We start from the raw sequence: 19,316 nt of genomic DNA, 5'->3' as shown, positions 1-19,316 counted from the left end.
GCAAATCATTTTATGACTTTTCCAGTGGATTGTAATTTAAATGTTAGAACTACAAAATGACTAGATTTTCATTTTTACTAAACTGTATGATGATTTCCAGGTGTAATAATAAAGCTATTTTTCCACATAAATAAGGATGTCAAAGCTATTACATTGTTTAAAAGATAATTTCACAAAATATGACATGCTTCTGTTTTATTGCCATAAAATGTACAATGAAAGTTAAAAGACAATGGATAATGATTAGAGAACTAGACATATGCACAGCGGAAAAATTTGTTTTGGTTCGTTTCGGACCGATTCAGATTTTTTTGAATGCCGTTTCTGATTGATTCAAATTAGGATACATTCGAATGTATTCGTTTCAGATTCATTTGAATAAATTCGGATTTATTCGTTTCAAATTCGATTCGTAAATTCGGAAGTTCGGTATGTGTTATGTCGATTCAGATGGTTCCAAGTTACACAAACAGTATTATTTCACTGTTCTATCTCACTAAATCTCACTAAATTGAATTTTTATACTGAATTGTGATTAGTCCATGGCCATTTGAATGTAACAAATAAATCAGAACTAATTCTGATTTATTCATTACAAATGCATTCAGATTAGTTTAGTTTTGTTGCTAGGGTAATTCGGAAATTCAAATAGATTCAAATCTCCGAATTTGTCGAATTTGTCCAAATTTCGATTCGGAACGAAATGCACATCTCTATAGAGAACATTATAATTAAATAAGATCACAGGATTTCTTTAAGGATATATAATGTTTATAATTGTTGGTATTTAAACAGTAGAATTTAGTTCAACCAGTTAGTATATAATGGGTTTAGTCAAGGGATTTGTGGGCCCATTTTTTTTTTTCTTATGGGAATGCCTGTAATATAGTAAGGGGCACATTACAAGTGGCGTGCTATTTAGCAATCTGGAAAAAACCTAACACTTATCTCATGCACATTAACCGATCACCTCCTTAGACATACAGCGCAAAACCCGAAGGTAGTTATGAATATATAGAAGAAAATATTCTATTTATTTTTAAATAGATATTTCTATATATCTATTGTATGTATTTTTGTAAAATATATATCTATACTTAAATATATAATGTATATATATATATATATATATATATATATATATATATATATATATATATATATATATATAAAATCAGCCAATATGATGAAAGGAAAAAGCTTTCATCCTATTGGCTGATTTCACAAGTAGGGTGTTTTTCTCCACCTTTGATTTCTATGGGGGAACACAGGCACACACACGTTAAAACTCTGCTAGTGATTATTGCGCTTTTAGGGCTACCACTAGTGCAAAATAATGAATTTCACAACTTGTAATACAAGCAGATCCCGAGAAGCGCAAAAAGCAAAAAAATTTAGATTTGTTGTGGAACTTGTAATCTAGCCTTTTGATTTTTATATTACTTATACTTACTAGACTCATAATTAATTACCCAAATTCACAAAATTATATGGTTGAATTTAAAATCTCAGCAGTATTCAACCCTCAGGTTGCAGAGCTAATTTGTCTTCCTCTGCCCAATTCCAGATTCATTGATTAAAAAAAAGATATCTAAGATTTTCTAATTTCTTTCATGAAGGACCATTTCTGCACTACACAGTATTAATGGATGCATGTATTTTTATTAATACAAAAGAAGAGAGTCTCTACAATTCTTAGCATGTCACATTAAAAAACAAAGTACACTTTAGAAACTTTTTGCAACACAAGCCAAAGCCAAAGCCAAAAATTGATGCATAACTATCTTAAAGTGAGACTAGACACCTCTTGTTTTTGTTTAAATGGACACTCAAGTCAAAATGAATTGTTTTAAACAACTTTCTAATTTACTTCCAGTAACAAAATGTGCACATTCTTTTTATATTTAAACTTTTTGAGTCACCAGCTCCTACTGAGCATGTGCAAGAACTCACAGAATAAACGTATATGCATTTGTGATTGGCTGATGGCTGTCACATGGTACATGTATGCATTTGTGATTGGCTGATGGCTGTCACATGGTACAGGGGGAATGGAAATAGGCATAACTTTTAAAATTGTCAGAAAAAAAATCTACTACTCTTTTGAAGTTTAGAATAAGTGCTGTTGCATTGCCTTGTTATCATGCATTTGTTGATTATGCAAATCTACTCCGTTTACTGGTCCTTTAAAAACGTTCTGCTTTGTCCCATTACAAATTGCCTAAACCAGCTATTTTATTTGCAGAGTTTGCAGGTTTCAGAATAAGCATTTTGTCCTGTTTAGGGAGTGTTGGACAATGCTTACAAAAAAGCAAAATGTGTTTAATATCCTTGTTATATTAAATGTGAGTTGAAATTGAGACAAAAGACACATAGGCCCATATTTATCAAGGTCTGGCGGACCTGATCCGACACTGCGGATCAGGTCCGCCAGACCTCGCTGAATACGTCGAGCAATACGCTCGCCGTATTCAGCATTGCACCAGCAGCTCACAAAAGCTGCTGGTGCAACGCCGCCCCCTGCAGACTCTCGGTCAATCGGCCACCAGCAGGGGGGTGTCAATAAACCCGATCATACTTGATTGGCTTGATTTCTGGCAATGTCTGTCCGCCTGCTCAGAGCAGGCGGACAGGTTATGGATCAGTGGTCTTTGTGACCGCTGCTTCATAACTGCTGTTTCTGGCGAGCCTGCAGGCTCGCCACAAACATGGGACATCAAGCTAGATGATAGATATGCCCCATAGTGCAGCTTTGACTAACTTGTTGCTTAGCAATCCACATTTGTTTAAGGGAAACCAAAATTAAATACCCCACCATAAAATATACACTGTATAAATAGTATTTGTTAGTTTGTCTGGTTAACCCCTTAATGACAACTGACGTACCAGGTACGTCATGCATTAACAAGCAGTTAATGACAATGGACGTACCTGGTACGTCAGTTGTCTAACAGAGTGCTGGAAGCGATCACAAATGCTTCCAGCAGCTCTGAGGGTATTGCAGTGATGCCTCGATATGGAGGCATCCTGCAATACCACTTTACAAGCCTCCGATGCAGAGAGAGCCACTCTGTGGCCCTCTCTGCACCGGTAGCGATAGTGCCGGGTGTGGTAGCGATAGTGCCGGGTGTGAGGGTGCGCGTGCGCGTGCACGATGCGCGTGCACGATGCGCGAGTGTGCACGTGCGCGTGCACGATGCGCACATGCGCGCGTGCACGTGCACCCATTAGCCACACTGACACCAATGAATGAGGGCAGAAAGGGGAAAAAAAAGGGAATTTTTTTAAAAAAAATATAAAAGGATCTGGGAGGGGGTGGGGGTGGGGGTATTGTGGGGGGCTGCTACACTACAGAAATAGTTTTTTAAGTAAAAAATAAAATAAAAATACTTTTTGGGGGGTTTTTGGGGCCAAACTGCCAGTACCCAAGATGGCGGTAATTAGGTAGGGGAGAGGGTTAGAGAGCTGGAGGGGGGATCAGGGAGATTGGGGCTAAGGCAGGGGTCCATCACAGCTAAAATACTTTATTATTTTTATTTAAAAAAAAAAAAAAACCTCTTTTATTTAATACTGGCAGACTTTCTGCCAGTACTTAAGATGGCGGGAACAATTGTGGGGTGGGGGAGGGAAGAGAGCTGTTTGGGAGGGATCAGGGGGTGGGATGTGTCAGGTGGGAGGCTGATCTCTAAAATTAACCCTGCAAGCTCCCTACAAGCTACCTAATTTAACCCCTTCACTGCTGTGCATAATTAACGTGTGGTGCGCAGCAGCATTTAGCGGCCTTCTAATTACCAAAAAGCAACGCCAAAGCCATATAAGTCTGCTATTTCTGAACAAAGGGGATCCCAGAGAAGCTTTTACAACAATTTCTGCCATAATTGCACAAGCTGTTTGTAAATAATTTCAGTGAGAAACCTAAAATTGTGAAAAATGTAAAGTTTTTTTTTTTATTTGCTCGCATTTGGCGGTGAAATGGTGGCATAAAATATACCAAAATGGGCCTAGATCAATACTTGGGGCTGTCTACTACACTACACTAAAGCTAAAATTAACCCTACAAGCTCCCTACAAGCTCCCTAATTAACCCCTTCACTCCTGGGCATAAAACACGTGTGGTGCGCAGCGGCATTTAGCGGCCTTCTAATTACCAAAAAGCAACCCCAAAGCCATATAAGTCTGCTATTTCTGTGTGAACTTTTTTTTTTTTTTTATCGCATTTGGCGGTGAAATGGTGGCATGAAATATACCAAAATGGGCCTAGATCAATACTTTGGGTTGTCTTCTAAAAAAGAATATATACATTTTAAGGGATATTCAGGTATTCCTGACAGATATCAGGGTTCCAATGTAACTAGCGCTAATTTTGAAAAAAAGTGGTTTGGAAATAGCGAAGTGCTACTTGTATTTATTGCCCCATAAATTGCAAAAAAAGCAAAGAACGTGTAAACATTGGGTATTTCTAAACTCAGGACAAAATTTAGAAACTATTTAGCATGGGTGTTTTTTGGTGATTGTAGATGTGTAACATATTTTGGGGGTCAAAGTTACAAAAAGTGTGTTTTTTTCCATTTTTTCCTCATATTTTTTTTTTTTTTTTTTTTTAGTAAATTATAAGACATGATGAAAATAATGGTATCTTTAGAAAGTCCATTTAATGGCGAGAAAAACGGTATATAATATGTGTGGGTACAGTAAATGAGTAAGAGGGAAATTACAGCTAAACACAAACACTGCAGAAATGTAAAAATAGCCATTGTCATTAAGGGTAAGAAAATTGAAAAATGGTCCGGTCATTAAGGGGTTAAAACCTTTGCATTTTCCTCTCACACCAGAGAGTAGAGGGCATATGCAGATTAAAGAGACATTATATTCTTTTATGAATTTAACAGATACGTTTTTTTCTGATTTTTTTTTTTAATGGAAGTTCTTGTATAGGGAAGTAAATTCTGGAGGTGTAGCTTGCCACCATCGTCAAACAGAGCTATGTGTAAACTAGACATGTGCATTCGGGTGTTTCGTTTTAAAACAAATGCCAAAAATGGCTGCCGCTAACAGCATTCGGCTCTTTTTGGAGACTGATTTCTTCTTGTGAAAGTGCAACACCCGATCGCACTCCACTTTATGTTTAAAAATAATGTTTGGACTGCAATTATGTACTGTAATTAGAAGCATATGCATATTGAGGTAGCAAATCTCATTTGGATTAGATGTGCGCGGCTGAGCATTGAAAAACGTTGCTTAATTGAAGCAGAAATGACCACATAGAAATTTAATAACACCATGTTTAACTGCGCAGTCGCGCATCTACACAGCCGCTTTCATACAAAAAAGTTACTAATTTATTTCTCCCTCATCAAGATTTGTTACCTCACTGCTTCTCATTACGTAATCTCATACCACATATTATTTTAAAACATTTGTGGAGGTGTGATAACGTAATTGTATGCATGCTCACATTGAGGTAGCAAATCTTGACTAGGAAGCAAATTTCAATGGAACACTGACTTATGAAAGAGCAGACTGCTAGTGGAGGCAGCCATATTTGGCATTTGTTTGAAAAATTAAAAATACTTGAATGCACATGTCTAGTATATACTACCAAAGTTCAGAAAGCACCTGGGGAAACTCAGAGATGTACAAACACTATGTGGAGTTACATATTCAAAATCATATATGCGCAGGGGCCATGCTAATCTTTTCTGTGTCGATCCAATTTTAGTATGTGTGCTGCCGAAGTGAACACCAGATTCAAAACCATTTTATATGATGACCCTTTAGCCAACTACACAAGCACCAGCAGGGTCATGATGACCTTCAGGTTATATCATGTTTATCTTAGGGGAACAATATGTTAACCTTGTCAATGGCATTGGACATTAGGTAGTCCCACATCTGCAGTTTCTATTAGCTTTTGTATTTGTCCTTCATTCATATTTCCTTGCAGTTTTCTATACTAGGGATTAAGGAAAGAAAAATTGCATTGCTCAGTATATATTTTGCCAGAAATCAAAGGTCCGTGAGAACATTAAGTAAAGGTCCCGTCTAGAAACTTGAATTCCTGCTAAGCCTACGTGAATGTGATTTTAATTAGGTCTGATGGAGAGAACCAAATATGATGTCAAAATCTGGGTCTTTTTCCACTTCAGCCGTTCATTGAAACTGACAGCAGCTGCGTTACTGGTGGAGAACACAGCAAAGGATCACTTAGGTTTTTAGGTCACCTCATCAAACTTATACCCTGCTGTGAAAATCCTTTAATAAAATTATATTGAGGGCCAAAAGGTAACAACAGCATTTTTCATGATTGCTGGAGATTATCCAGGTGCAAATGAAAGGATGATAGTGCGCAGCGCATTCAACTTCCTCCATTTATAGCCATTCTCAAGGTACAACATTTAATTAGCCCTTGATAAAACTACATTGGTTGCAGTTTGTGCAGTTGCACTTCGCAGGCACCTTACTTTTTTTCTTCAAAAAACAAGCTTTATTCAATGAACAATTGCGATATTACAGCATTAATAAAGTACAATAACATGATTGCATCTTACAATGTAGTCACATATATTATCTGTTGTAACACTGTTAAAGGCGATCAAAGGACTGGAATTATAACATGTTTTGTCCATCATTGCAGATCAAAATTTTGCTTAGTATATTTTACATCTGTAGTTAAGATAATTGAAACCAAGCATTTATTCAATGCATAATTTTGTAACATGAGCAGACAGTATGTTCATTTATTTATTATTAGAGCACTCCAAAGAAGGAAGGGGAAAGAGAAGGAGTAAGAGAAAGAAGAGAAGAGAAAAAAAAAAAAAGAAAAAAAAAAAGGGGGGGGGACATCTCACCCAACACACACCTCTGAACCAGACTATGACCAGCTAAGCACTACCATAGCCTTCAGCACCCTATATGTCTCTACCTTCCCAAATTAGCATCATGTATTCATGTGTCTCCGTTTTGCCAGACCGCAGATAGTGGAACCTCTCCAGACTCAGCAGGTCCCAGACCCCAGCCCTCCACTCCATTAGCGTTGGCACCTGAGTTGATTTCCAATGTTTTGGGACGAGTCCCTTTGCACAATTCAGAATCAGGAGGAATAAATGGCGTTTCGCTTCCTCAATTATCCTTGGTATTTCCTGATAAATAAGGTACTTGGGGTTAGGAGGTAGAATAATTTTCAAATGCCTGCTGGCCTCACGAAACATCCCCTCCCAAAAGGGTTGTATAAGAGGGCACTGCCACCACAAATGCAATAACGAGCCCTCCCCTCCGCAGCCCCACCAGCACTCCCCACTCAGATGATGATTTATCTTTCTCAGCCTCTGCGGTGTCATGTACCACCTGCTTAAGAATTTGAAGTGCATTTCTTGGAGTCTTACTGAGACCGATGCTTTTTTGGCTTTACTAAATATTGACCTCCAGGCTTGTGTGTCAAATTCAGAGCCCAGTTCTTTGTGCCAGGCAGCAACATAAGAAGGCATAACCTCTCCATCACCCTCCATTAGCATTCTATATAGTAAGGAGATTAGGTGACGCAGAATAATTGCTGAGGTACAGAGTTCCTCAAGGCACCTTACTTTTTATTTCATCATAGCAGAAGAACAAATTCTTTTTTTACCTTTGTTATTCAATCAATTAATGGCCAATTATAGCTGAGTTGACATGCCACTGATCCATTCACCAGCGCTAGTGATACACACCTATATTACAAGTTTTGCGCTATTGAGGGAGAAAAATGAACGCAACAAAAGTTGCGTTACTTCATCCCCCTTAGCGCTGCCATTATGAGTTTAGGAAAAGCCACCTTGTGTGTGATATGGTTGCGATGAGCTCCATACCGCAAAAAATACAAGCGCTGCTTTGACGTGCTCGTGCACGCTTTCCGCATAGACATCAATGGGGAGAGAGTCTTAGAATGGGGAAAAAAAAATAAGTTTAAACCTAACACCCTAACATAAACCCCATATCAAAACACCCATAATCTACCTCCCCCGACATCGCCGACACCTACATAAAGTTATTAACCCCTAATCTGCCGGTCCTGATATCGCCACCACCTAAATACGTCTATTAACCCCTAATTTGCTGCTCCCAATATCGCCACCACTATAATAAAGTTATTAACCCATATTCCCTTGCACCCCAATGTCACCCACACTATAATAAAGATATTAACCCCTATTCCACAGCTCCCCGACATCGCTGCCACTAAATACAGCTATTAACCCCAAAACCTCTGGCCTCACACATCACTACCACTAAATAAACCTATTAACCCCTAAACCGCCAGCCCCCCACATCGCAACAACCTAAATTAAACTATATTAACCCTAAAACCTAACCCTAGCCCTAACCCTAAACCTAACACCCCCTAACTTTAACATAATAAAAATAGACTTAAATTAAAGTTACAATTATTAACTAAATAATACCTATTTAAAACTAAATACAAACTTACCTGTGAAATTAAAATAAAACCTAAGCTTGCTACAATATAACTAATAGTTATATTGTAGTTAGCTTAGGTTTTTATTTCACAGGTAAGTTTGTATTTATTTTAACTAGGTAGACTAGTTAGTAAATAGTTATTAACTATTAAAAAATTCAACTATTAAAAAAAACACCCCAAAAAACCTTTAAAAAAACTAACACTAACCCCTCTCTAGGTACTCGAAGTTGCTGAAGGATCTTCATCCCAGCATTCCAATATGAATTAGAGCTGCTAAAATCCTATTGGCTGTTCAACTCAGCCAATAGGATTTAAGCAGCTCTCATTCCTATTGGCTGATTCGAATCAGCCAATAAGAATGAGAGCTGCTTAAATCCTATTGGCTAATTTGAACAATGCCCTACAAAAGGCCCTTGTAAGAGTCTGCAAAGGTTTCCAAACTGTGGAAGAGTATATTGAATAAGATCTACTTGCAGTGTAACTGAGATCAGCTCTGCAATATGGTTAAATGATAATAATATATAAGATGTGTGTGGCTCAATGTTGACAACTGTATACACATTGCTATTTGTAAGCAGTTGTTAATGAGAGCATTATTTTACTGTACATATATATTTACCATAAACTGTTAAACTCTGAATTTGTAGTGAATATTGTATGGTGAATACAGTACTGTAGAAGTATTGGAGTATAGGTAGAAACCAAAGATAGGTTCAAGTACAAATTGTGTGCAACAGTATATCGGAACAGAAGTAATCTGTCAGAGAGTTGCAGCTGGGAGCGAGAGAAACGAAACTATCGAAAGGACTGGAACAGGTGACAGTAAGCAAAGTGTAACCATAATAACAGGCCGGCAAAAGGTATTACATTAAGTCCCTTACCCGGCTAAGTTGGGAGCGGTGGAGAAGGGGAGAATCCAGACGTTCGTGAAGGAACAAGCAGGAACCAAGTGTACAGCTTGTGAGACGGGAGTGTTTGCCCGCGAGCGGCTGAGATGCAATCCTTCTATGGCAGATGATATCACCGCGAGGTTCAGAGTCCAGAGAGCGAATAGCAGAGCGGACTTGCAGGTGGGTTAGGAAGCTGAGCACTCAATATGAGTAAGTACCCAGGCAATTGGATTAACACTTCAAATTACCAAGCAATGATCTAATGCCAGTTAGAGGCTTAATAGGTTGAGGGAGAAAATAGAACCAGTCCATAATTAAAGAGACAGGATGGATAACACAAGAAGGAGTGATAAACGTTACAGCCCTTTTAAGGGCTATGGTAGTTTATTGTAGGCTAGGGGCTGTTTTAATTGGAGGGCTATTAGATTAGGTGTAATTGTTTTTATTTTTGATAATTTCGTTTGTTATTTTTCGTAATTTAGTGTTTGTTATCTTTTGTACTTTAGTATTTTTTTATTTTTTGCAATTTAGTATTTTTTTTTTTTTTTAATTTTTGTAATTGCAGATTTAATTTTTTTAGTTGTGTTATTAAGCTCCCTAACGCAGCCCCATTGATTCCTATGGGGAAATAAAAAGTTATGTATACACCTAACACCCTAAAATAAACCCAGAGTCTAAACACCCCTAATCTGATGCTCCCGACACCACCGCCACCTACCTACACTTATTAACCCCTAATCTGCCACCCTCAATGTCCCCGCCACCTACCTACACTTATTAACACCTTATCTGATGCCCCCGACACCACCGACACCTACCTACACTTATTAACCCCTAATCTGCCACCCCCAATGTCGCCGCCACCTACTGTACCTACACTTATTAACCCCTAATCTGCCACCTCCAATGTTGACGCCACCTACCTACACTTATTGACCCCTAATCTGCCACCCCCAATGTCACCTCCACCTAACTACACTTATTAACCCCTAATCTGCCACCCCCAATGTCGTTGCTACCTACCTACCTACACTTATTAACCCCTAATCTGCCGCCCCCAACCCCTAATCTGCCGCCACTATGCTAAAGATATAAACCCCTAAACCTAACCCTAACACCCACTAACTGTAATATAATTAAAATAAATCTAAATAAAAATTACTATCATTAACTAAATAATTCCTATTTAAAACTAAATACTTACCTTTAAAATAAACCCATACGGCTAGATTTAGAGTTTTGTCGGTAAGGACCCGCGTAGCTAACGCCGGCTTTTTTCTGGCCGCACCATAAAAATAACTCTGGTATTGAGAGTCCACAGAATGGCTGCGTTAGGCTCCAAAAAAGGAGCGTACAGCATATTTAACGCAGCTTCAACTCTCGATACTACAGTTGCTTACGGAAGCGGCCAGCCTCAAAAACGTGCTCATGCACGATTCCCCCATAGGAAACAATGGGGCTGTTTGAGTTGAAAAAAAACCTAACACCTGCAAAAAAGCCGCGTTCAGCTCCTAACGCAGCCCCATTGTTTGCTATGGGGAAACACTTCCTACGTCTGCACCTAACACTCTAACATGTACCCGAGTCTAAACACCCCTAACCTTACACTTATTAACCCCTAATCTGCCGCCCCCGCTATCGCTGACCCCTGCATATTATTATTAACCCCTAATCTGCCGCTCCGTAAACCGCCGCTACTTACATTATCCCTATGTACCCCTAATCTGCTGCCCCTAACACCGCCGACCCCTATATTATATTTATTAACCCCTAATCTGCCCCCCACAACGTCGCCGCCACCTGCCTACACTTATTAACCCCTAATCTGCCGAGCGGACCGCACCACTATTATTATAAAGTTATTAACCCCTAATCCGCCTCACTAACCCTATAATAAATAGTATTAACCCCTAATCTGTCCTCCCTAACATCGCCGACACCTAACTTCAAACATTAACCCCTAATCTGCCGACTGGAGCTCACCGCTATTCTAATAAATGTATTAACCCCTAAAGCTAAGTCTAACCCTAACACTAACACCCCCCTAAATTAAATATTATTTAAATCTAACGAAATAAATTAACTCTTCTTAAATAAATTATTCCTATTTAAAGCTAAATACTTACCTGTAAAATAAATCCTAATATAGCTACAATATAAATTATAAGGATATTATAGCTATTTTAGGATTAATATTTATTTTACAGGTAACTTTGTACAGGGAGTGCAGAATTATTAGGCAAATGAGTATTTTGACCACATCATCCTCTTTATGCATGTTGTCTTACTCCAAGCTGTATAGGCATGAAAGCCTACTACCAATTAAGCATATTAGGTGATGTGCATCTCTGTAATGAGAAGGGGTGTGGTCTAATGACATCAACACCCTATATCAGGTGTGCATAATTATTAGGCAACTTCCTTTCCTTTGGCAAAATGGGTCAAAAGAAGGACTTGACAGGCTCAGAAAAGTCAAAAATAGTGAGATATCTTGCAGAGGGATGCTGCACTCTTAAAATTGCAAAGCTTCTGAAGCGTGATCATCGAACAATCAAGCGTTTCATTCAAAATAGTCAACAGGGTCGCAAGAAGCGTGTGAAAAAACCAAGGCGCAAAATAACTGCCCATGAACTGAGAAAAGTCAAGCGTGCAGCTGCCAAGATGCCACTTGCCACCAGTTTGGCCATATTTCAGAGCTGCAACATCACTGGAGTGCCCAAAAGCACAAGGTGTGCAATACTCAGAGACATGGCCAAGGTAAGAAAGGCTGAAAGACGACCACCACTGAACAAGACACACAAGCTGAAACGTCAAGACTGGGCCAAGAAATATCTCAAGACTGATTTTTCTAAGGTTTTATGGACTGATGAAATGAGAGTGAGTCTTGATGGGCCAGATGGATGGGCCCGTGGCTGGATTGGTAAAGGGCAGAGAGCTCCAGTCCGACTCAGACGCCAGCAAGGTGGAGGTGGAGTACTGGTTTGGGCTGGTATCATCAAAGATGAGCTTGTGCGGCCTTTTCGGGTTGAGGATGGAGTCAAGCTCAACTCCCAGTCCTACTGCCAGTTTCTGGAAGACACCTTCTTCAAGCAGTGGTACAGGAAGAAGTCTGCATCCTTCAAGAAAAACATGATTTTCATGCAGGACAATGCTCCATCACACGCGTCCAAGTACTCCACAGCGTGGCTGGCAAGAAAGGGTATAAAAGAAGAAAATCTAATGACATGGCCTCCTTGTTCACCTGATCTGAACCCCATTGAGAACCTGTGGTCCATCATCAAATGTGAGATTTACAAGGAGGGAAAACAGTACACCTCTCTGAACAGTGTCTGGGAGGCTGTTGTTGCTGCTGCACGCAATGTTGATGGTGAACAGATCAAAACACTGACAGAATCCATGGATGGCAGGCTTTTGAGTGTCCTTGCAAAGAAAGGTGGCTATATTGGTCACTGATTTGTTTTTGTTTTGTTTTTGAATGTAAGAAATGTATATTTGTGAATGTTGAGATGTTATATTGGTTTCACTGGTAAAAATAAATAATTGAAATGGGTATATATTTGTTTTTTGTTAAGTTGCCTAATAATTATGCACAGTAATAGTCACCTGCACACACAGATATCCCCCTAAAATAGCTATAACTAAAAACAAACTAAAAACTACTTCTAATACTATTCAGCTTTGATATTAATGAGTTTTTTGGGTTCATTGAGAACATGGTTGTTGTTCAATAATAAAATTAATCCTCAAAAATACAACTTGCCTAAAAATTCTGCACTCCCTGTATTTATTTTAACCAGGTACAATAGCTATTAAATAGTTAAAATAGTTAAAATAATTACAAAATTACCTGTAAAATAAATCCTAACCTAAGTTACAATTAAACCTAACACTACACGATCAATAAATTAATTAAATAAAATACCTACAATTACCTACAATTAACCTAACACTACACTATCAATAAATTAATTAAATACAATTCCTACAAATAAATACAATTAAATAAACTAGCTAAAGTACAAAAAATAAAAAAGAACTAAGTTACAAAAAATAAAAAAATATTTACAAACATAAGAAAAATATTACAACAATTTTAAACTAATTACACCTACTCTAAGCCCCCTAATAAAATAACAAAGCCCCCCAAAATAAAAAAAATGCCCTACCCTATTCTAAATTACTAAAGTTCAAAGCTCTTTTATCTTACCAGTCCTGAACAGGGCCCTTTGCGGGGCATGCCCCAAGAAGTTCAGCTCTTTTGCCTGTAAAAAAAAACATACAATACCCAAGCCCCCCAACATTACAACCCACCACCCACATACCCCTAATCTAACCCAAACCCCCCTTAAATAAACCTAACACTAAGCCCCTGAAGATCTTCCTACCTTGTCTTCACCTCACCGGGTTCACCGATCTGTCCTGAAGAGCTCCTCCGATGTCCTGATCCAAGCCCAAGCGGGGGGCTGAAGAGGTCCATGATCCGGCTGAAGTCTTCATCCAAGCGGGGTAAGAAGAGGTCTTCCATCTGATTGAAGTCTTCATCCAAGCGGCATCCATCCGGAGCGGAGCGGCAGCATCCATCCTGGCCGACGACTGAACGACGAATGACGGTTCCTTTAAATGACGTCATCCAAGATGGCGTCCCTCGAATTCCGATTGGCTGATAGGATTCTATCAGTCAATCGGAATTAAGGCAGGAATATTCTGATTGGCTGATGGAATCAGCCAATCAGAATCAAGTTCAATCCGATTGGCTGATCCGATCAGCCAATCAGATTGAGCTCGCATTCTATTAGCTGATCGGAACAGCCAATAGAATGCGAGCTCAATCTGATTGGCTGATTGGCTGATTTTATTAGAATAGTGGTGAGCTCCAGTTGGCAGATTAGGGGTTAATGTTTGAAGTTAGGTGTTGGCGATGTTAGGGAGGGCAGATTAGGGGTTAATACTATTTATTATAGGGTTAGTGAGGCGGATTAGGGGTTAATAACTTTATTATAGTAGCGGTGCGGTCCGCTCGGCAGATTAGGGGTTAATAAGTGTAGGCAGGTGACGTTGTGGGGGGCAGATTAGGGGTTAATAAATATAATATAGGGGTCGGCGGTGTTAGGGGCAGCAGATTAGGGGTACATAGCTATAATGTAGGTGGCGGCGCTTTGCGGTCGGCAGATTAGGGGTTAATATGTGTAGGTAGCTGGCGGCGACGTTGTGGGGGGCAGGTTAGGGGTTAATAAATATAATACAGGGGTCGGCGGTGCTAGGGGCAGCAGATTAGGGGTACATAAGGATAACGTAGGTGGCGGTCGGCAGATTAGGGGTTAAAAAAATGTAATCGAGTGGCGGCGATGTGGGGGGACCTCGGTTTAGGGGTACATAGGTAGTTTATGGGTGTTAGTGTACTTTAGAGTACAGTAGTTAAGAGCTTTATAAACCGGCGTTAGCCCAGAAAGCTCTTAACTACTGACTTATTTCCTGCGGCTGGAGTATTGTCGTTAGATGTCTAACGCTCACTTCAGACACGACTCTAAATACTGGAGTTAGAAAGATCCCATTGAAAAGATAGGATACGCAATTGACGTAAGGGGATCTGCGGTATGGAAAAGTCGCGGCTGAAAAGTGAGCGTTAGACCCTTTTTTGAGTGACTCCAAATACCGGAGGTAGCCTAAAACCAGCGTTAGGAGCCTCTAACGCTGGTTTTCACGGCTAACGCCAAACTCTAAATCTAGGCCTAAGTTAGCTACAATACAACTAATAGTTACATTGTAGCTAGCTTAGGTTTTATTTTTATTTCACAGGCAAGTTTGTATTTATTTTAACTAGGTAGACATGTTAATAAATAGTTATTAACTATTTACTAACTACCTAGTTAAAATAAATACAAATTTACCTGTAAAATAAAACCTAACCTGTCTTACACTAACACCTAACCTTACACTACAATTAAATAAATTACATTAATTAAATACAATTAACTAAATTACAAAAAACAAACACTAAATTACACAAAATAAAAAAGAAATGATCAAATATTTAAACTAATTACACCTAATCTGATAGCCCTATCAAAATAAAAAAGCCCCCCAAAATAAAAAAAAACCTAGCCTAAACTAAAGTGCCAATAGCCCATAAAATGGCCTTTTGCGGGGCATTTCCCCCCCAAAAAATCAGCATTTGGATGGGCATTGCCCTTAAATGGGCATTTAGCTCTTTTTCTGCCCAAACCCTAAGCTAAAAAAAAACCCCACCCAATAAACCCTTAAAAAAACCTAACACTAACCCCCGAAGATCCACTTACAGTTTTTAAAGACCCGACATCCATCCTCAACGAAGCGGCAGAAGTCCTCAATGAAGCGGCAGAAGTCTTCATCCAAGCGGGCCGAAGTCTTCATCCAAGCCGGCAGAAGTCTTCATCCAGAAAGCATCTTCTATCTTAATCCATCCAAGCGGAGCCGGACCATCTTCAAGCCATAAGGGTTTATTGGGTGGCTTTTATTTTTAGCTTAGGGTTTGGACGGAAAAAGAGCTAAATGCCCTTTTAAGGGAAATGCCCATCCAAATGCCCTTTTCAGGGCAATGGGGAGCTTAAGTTTTTTAGTTAGGATTTTATTTGGGGGGTTTGATTGTGTGGGTGGTGGGTTTTACTGTTGGGGGGTTGTTTGTATTTTTTTACAGGTAAAAGAAATGATTTCTTTGGGGCAATGCCCCGCAAAAGGCCCTTTTAAGGGCCATTGGTAGTTAAGTTTAGGCTAGGTTTTTTTTTTAATTTTGGGGGGACTTTTTTATTTTGCTAGGGCTATTAGATTATGTGTAATTAGTTTAAATATTTGATATATTTTTTTTAATTTTGTGTAATTTAGTGGGGGGGGGGTTGTAATTTAGTTAATTGTATTTAATTAATGTAATTTATTCAATTGTAGTGTAAGGTTTGGTGTTAGTGTAAGACAGGTTAGGTTTTATTTTACAGGTAAATTTGTATTTATTTTAGCTAGGTAGCTAGTAAATAGTTAATAACTATTTACTAACTAGTCTACCTAGTTAAAATAAATACAAACTTGCCTGTGAAATATTAGTTATATTGTAGCTAGCTTATGATTTATTTTACAGGTAAGTATTTCATTTTAAATACGAATTATTTCGTTATTAATAGCAATTTTTATTTAGATTTATTTTAATTATATTAAAGTTAGTGGGTGTTAGACTTAGGGTTAGGTTTAGGGTTTAATAACTTTAGTATAGTGGCGGCGATTTTGGGGGCAGCAGATTAGGGGTTAATAACAGTAATGTAGGTTGCAGCGATGTTAGGGACAGCAGATTAGGGGTTAATAATATTTAACTAGTGTTTGCGATGCGGGAGTGTGGCAGTTTAGGGGTTATTATGTTTGTTATAGTAGCAGCGATGTCCGGAGGAAAAGATTAGGGGTTAATAATTTTATTTTAGTGTTTGCAATGTGGGAGGGCCTCGGTTTAGAGGTTTAAAGGTAGTTTATGGGTGTTAGTGTACTTTTTAGCACTTTAGTTATGAGTTTTATGTTACGACTTTGTAGCGCAAATCTCACAACTACTGACTTTCAGTTTACGGTATGGATCTTGTAGTTTTAGGCTGTACCGCTCACTTTTTGGCCTCCCAGGCAAACTCGTAATACCGGCGCAAAGGAGGTCCCATTGAAAAAGCTGCAGTAGTTATGTTGCGTTACGGCCAAAAAAATGTGCAGTGCAGCTAAACCTGCAAGACTCGTAATACCAGCGGTAGTGAAAAAGAGCCTTAACGCTGCTTTTTCACTCATACCGCAAAACTCGTAATCTAGCCGTTGATTTGTAGTTATTTTAATTTTAGTCTAATAGTTAGGTTAGGTTAATTTATAGTTTAATCTTAGGTTTTTTAATTTCCCAGGTAAGTTTTTATTTATTTTAAGATATGGATCTTGTAGTTTTAATGTAAAAATAGGCAGTTGTTAGGTTTAGGGATTAATAGTTTAATTTAGTTTTTGCGATGTGGGGGGCTGGTGGCGGTTTAGGGGTTAATAGGTTTATTTAGTGGTAGTGATGGGGGAGTTCAGAGGTTTAGGGGTTAATAAACTTTATTTAGTGGCAACGATGTCGGGGAGCGGCGGAATATGGGTTAATACATTTTATTAGTGGCGGCGATGTTGAGAGCGGCAGATTAGGGGTTAATATGTAGTTTATGGGTGTTAGTGTACTCTGTAACACTTTAGTTATGAGTTTTGTGTAACAGTTTTGTTGCATAAAACTCAAATCTACTGGTCTCAGATTACGTAAACGATCTTGTTGGTATAGGGTGTAACGCAAGTTTTTTAGCCTCACTGTAAAACTCGTAATAGCAGCTCTATGGGAATCCCATGAAAATTTTTTATTTTTTTGATTGCTGGACTGACGTTCCGTTACAGACTAAAAGGCTTGCGGTAAAGCTATACCGACAAGACTCGTAATGACTGCGGTGCTGTTTTAATGCTGAAATGGCCATTTTTTCAGCGTTAAAACACGAAAGCAAAACTTATAATCTAGGTGACAGCTAATTGTTTAACTGTCTTTGTGGTGGTTAAACATAACATTAAAGGGTTGCTGGTCTTAAAATGACATGCTGTAATAAATAAGAGTATGTCATTTTCAACTATAATGTCCTTTTAATATAGTTTAAGATTTCAGCTTACTGTTCCCCTTTTATTCTACATAAAGGGACATGAAACCCAAAATGTTTTTAATTATTAGGATAGAGAGAGATACCTATGGCTAGATTACAAGTTTTGGGTTATGAGTAAAAAAGCAGCGTTAAGGCTCATATTGCTGCTTTTTTACTACCGCTGCTATTACGAGTCTTGTAGGTACAGCTGTCCCGCACACTTTTTTGGCCGTACCGCAAATTAATTTTTTATTTTCAATGGGACTTCCATAGCGCCGGTATTACAAGCTTTTTTTTAGGCCAAAAAGTGAGCGGTACAGCCTATCCCGCAAGATTCGTAACGCATTCTAAAGTCAGTAGTTATGAGTTTTACACAACAAAGCTGTAGCATAAAACTTATAAATAAAGTGCTAAAAAGTACACTAACACCCATAAACTACCTTTTAACCCCTAAACCGACGTACTCCTGCATTGCAAACGCTAGTTAAATATTATTAACCCCTAATCTGCCGTCCCTAACATCGCCGCCACCTACCTACATTTATTAACCCCTAATCTGCCACCCCCAATGTCGCCGCCTCTATACTATATTTATTAACCCCTAAATCTAAGCCTAACCCTAACACCCCCTAACTTAAATATAATTAAAATAAATCTAAATAAAACCTACTATTAATAACTAAATAATTCATTTTTTAAAACTAAATACTTACCTATAAAATAAACCCTAAGCTAATAGTTACATTGTAGCTAGCTTAGGGTTTATTTTTATTTTAAAGGCAAGTTTGTATTTATTTTAACTAGGTAGAATAGTTACTAAATAGTTATTAACTATTTAATAACTACCTAGCTAAAATAAATACAAATTTTCCTGTAAAATAAAACTTAACCTAAGTTACACTAACACCTTAAAATACACTACAATTAAATAAATTTCCTAAATTAAATACAATTAACTAAATTAAATACAAATTCCTAAATTACAAAAAGAAAACACAAAATTACACAAAATAAAAATGAAATTACAAGATATTTAAACTAATTACACCTAATTTAATAGCCCTATCAAAATAACCCCCCCAAAAAAAAACCCTTAGCCCAAACTAAATTACCAATGGCCCTTAAAAAGGCCTTTTGCGGGACATTGCCCCAAATAAATCAGCTCTTTTACCTGTAAAAAAAATACAAACAACTCCCCAACAGTAAAACCCACCACCCACACAACAAATTCCCCAAATAAAACCCTAACTAAAAAAACCTAAGCTCCCCATTGTCCTGAAAAGGGCATTTGGATGGGCATTGCCCTTAAAAGGGCATTTAGCTCTATTGCAGCCC

The 19,316-nt window shown here is 38.3% G+C and overlaps 1 non-coding gene across 1 annotated transcript; it reads right to left on the bottom strand.

Annotated features, from left to right (window-relative positions):
• Positions 1-5,639: 5,639 nt before the first annotated feature.
• On the bottom strand, positions 5,640-5,743 carry LOC128646406 (U6 spliceosomal RNA). The gene has a single exon (XR_008400330.1). It is a non-coding gene; the product is annotated as a U6 spliceosomal RNA (small nuclear RNA).
• Between the last annotated feature and the right edge of the window lie 13,573 nt (positions 5,744-19,316).

This window comes from Bombina bombina, chromosome 1 (assembly GCF_027579735.1).
Source record: "Bombina bombina isolate aBomBom1 chromosome 1, aBomBom1.pri, whole genome shotgun sequence".
Lineage (NCBI taxonomy): Eukaryota > Metazoa > Chordata > Amphibia > Anura > Bombinatoridae > Bombina > Bombina bombina.
Note: the sequence above shows the minus strand (reverse complement) of the source record. Positions and strands in the feature narration are given on the sequence as shown.